Below are 3629 nucleotides of genomic sequence, written 5' to 3'. Positions count from 1 at the left end.
GTCTGTAGTCTGTAGGACAGTCACTACTCTTAAAGGGTCCCTGACATTGTATACTTACTGTACAGTTCTTCTAATACCATATTCAAGTCTATTAACAGTACCGGGAAAATAATAGGAGAAAATAAATTCATACTGTTTAATGTCTTCATAGTCTGTAATGTACAGTATGGTAACATAAATTTGCCTAGAATAAATAGTGTCCTAAACTTGTACTATTGTAAGATCTAAGATGAAAAATATTTCAAACATATTAAGAAATGTGTTCTGTCTCTCTGTAAAGCACGTCATTATCTGCTATCTGCATTGCCACAGTGCCAGAGCTAAACGCTGATCCTCCAATCCCCATCATGATGATAATAGCATTGTCATGGGAGATGTAATGTCTCTGAATCATCCAACAGGTTACTGCACTACTTCTCCTTGATCACAGTGGGAATCTGACAAGGATGCCCAAACTCTCCCTTTAAGTTTGTTCGTGAGTGAGCAAGAGGCATCGGATGCTACAAGAGTAAGCAGACACCTTGCACTTCCAGATCATCCCTTGGTTCATACTATTGCTTAAGTCTTATCAAAGTTTGTCCCTTTTCATGAGGAAGTGTGTTGAGCCTTGGAAGACTTCAAACGTCCACACACCACGTCTCAGCGAGTAAATACCAGTGAAGGTTTGCCAGACTTACCCAAGCCATAGGTCAGAGCCTTAAAGGTTAAGTGTTCCCGGGGGTTTTCATAGTTGCACAAGTCTGCCTCTGCCTCTGCAGTCTCCTCTCTTCCTCTCTCCTCAAAGCCCAGCCAGCACACTGGAGCTCGCTAGGGTAACTGCTCAAAGTCTACCGTGACCTTAAGGGTTTTTCTTGGGGAGAAAAAGCCCACAGCCCCACTGCCAGTCAAGCGTCTGAGCACAGTTTCAGCTGGGCCGCCATCCAAACAGACATGAAACTATTCTATTTCTGTCTGCCATATGAGCGGCGTCGCCGAGTATCGGAGAGATTCTGTGGTGGGGCATGTAATTGCAGAGTGACCCGTTCTGGTGAAATGTAATTGTAGACCTCATCGGATCCAGAAAAGCTGCCAACTGAACAAGGTAGAGGACTTTTAAACGTCCCACAAAAACAACGCTGGCCACATAAATAAATGAGGAGCTGGGATCCAGATGTGGGAGCGAGGTAGAGGGGGAGAGAGAAAGACGAAGAAAGAAAGAGTGAGGGAGGAGGAGGGAGAGGGGAGAGCCAGACAGAGGAACTGCCATCGCAGCAGTATGAAATCACATTTCTGACACGATGAAAAGGGTGTTTACCTTCCCAGGAAAGTCACAGGAGGAAAGGCGAGTTTTTGGGAAGGTGAGAGAGGATGTAAACTGAGTGTGTGTTATTTCTGGACTGTTACCATCGCCGTTTCTGGGTATCTGGTTACGCGTCCGCCTTGGAAATGACTACCTTCTGGAAAAATTGCAAGCTTTAAAGAAGAAGGGGGGGGGAAATCAAAATATAAATGAGTTGGGTGGTTCACATTACGAGGAAACACATGGAGTGCTTGACTGGTTTGCTTTGCTGCTAATATGATTGTATATGTTGGAGTGAATAATGACTTTGATGTTCCACAGGGTCAGCTGTATGCAAACACACACACACACACACACACACACACACACATACATACATACACACACACACACATGCGCGCACACACACACACACACACACACACACACACACGCACACACACACACACACACACACACTACTGCCCATAAGATTAACAGACTTCTCTTCTCTACTTTCTTAGCACACACTCTCACTCTCTCTAAAAACACACACACACAGCTCTCACATAGCAACCGGAGTCCAAAATTAATAAATACTGGGTTTCTAACGGCAAACCTACTAATTTCCTAACCAATCTGACTTCATTTCCTTGAATAAGCTACAGGCAAATGTTTGTAGTCACCGGCTATAGCTGAGAATCGCATTGCAATGTGTGAAGGTAATGCTCACTCACTGTATACTAGTGACACAAAATGTTTGGGATGGAGTTTTGAAAGAATTTAGTTACGGTGAATATTTCTGGGAATTGAAAGAGAGGTCATTCCTCTCTTTGGATATTGGGGTTTTCAGCAAACTTTTTTGTAATATGAACCATCTAATTTCCAACTGAAATGCCCAACGAGAAGCAGCTGTTCACTATTAGGGATGTTTTTCCCATTGGCAATGGGGATGAGTTAGATTGCATCCCCAAACCATGTCTCAAACTCTGGTTCCCCTCAATTATCTGAATATGGAGGAGTTTTGTTTTTTTCCGTCATCCTAGAAAACTTTCCATGTGGATTCGGTTCAGACTCCAGAGCTGATTCCAGCCCAGACAGAAGGAGAGAGGGGAGGAGGAGGGGGGGGGGGGCTTTTGAGACAGTGGAAAGACTGTAAAAATGAATGACAGATGAGGCTTCTACCGCTTGAGGAGGAATGGTAAGCAGATCCAAGAAGAACCCACTTATGTAAGCTTTATCAGCTGTATGAATATCTCCATTTACCAAACACATAAAGTCCATACTGTTTGTCCAAGTCATCTTTACAGGCTATCAGTGGATTGTTGCAATAATCATAAGCTTCAATAATGCTGAAGTGCCTTCCTCTAATGTATTCAGTTTGATTGAGATTCAACAGTGGGATTTCTCTCAAACCTATCTCTCTAATGTTTTACTTAACCAGCAATAGCCTCTATCTTATCTTATTATCCCATTTCTCCTTTGTATATCTTTTTATCATCAAAGATGCCAGTAAATGATAAAATTCTCAAAATCCAAGTTTGCAGTTCATTGAATTATACAAATGTAGAATGGAAATCAAGTGCTAGTTGTTTGAAATGTGCTCTGTTGCTGATGTTTGTGTCAGCGAAGCTTCTCTCGTGTGCACAAACACCTTTATGCATCAGCTTTATGCATCAACAACTGTCCGGTCTTGATGTGAATCCTCTGGAACATTCCTGCAGTGACATGACCTTTCATCAGATGTGGACCAGATGTGCATCACAGTATGATGATCAAGTCAGTGATCATCTAACTCACATTGACTTTTTCAACTTTTGTAAAGATACAGTACTTATGTTGCCACCTGTTGGAATATTGTTGTAAGAACATGAGAAGCTCAAAGTGAATGCATGAGGGATGGTAGAAAGTTGTCAATTAGTGACACCAGACAAATACTGTACAGAGCAAACTAGTCAACGTGACAGAAATGAACAGTTGAAACCAGGACATGATTTTATATGATTTTAAATGAATCATAATGTGAAATACAAACAAGTGTTCTGCATGTTATGAATGATGTTACAGTATTTGTATAAATCCAAGTGTTACACTGCAAGCCTAATTGATTCCAACATGCCTCCGCGAATTCATCTTCCTGAACTATCTAGTCTCAACATTTGTATGGTGGAGGATGATGCCGTTTCACAAGATAAAGTGGTAACCATATCATTAAGAAACTGATTGTCAGATTGAAGTGTTGTAACACAAAGCCTTTTGGACAAGTGAACACTGGCTGCAGGTTTGGACACTTTTACTGATGTTGTGTTAGTCTCTTTCTCTCGCTTCTATTGTTTTATTGTATTGTTCAAACACATTAATGCTGTCATGA

Source organism: Borostomias antarcticus (genome assembly GCF_949987555.1).
Source record: "Borostomias antarcticus genome assembly, chromosome: 16".
Taxonomy (NCBI): domain Eukaryota; kingdom Metazoa; phylum Chordata; class Actinopteri; order Stomiiformes; family Stomiidae; genus Borostomias; species Borostomias antarcticus.
This window is presented reverse-complemented; position numbering follows the sequence as displayed.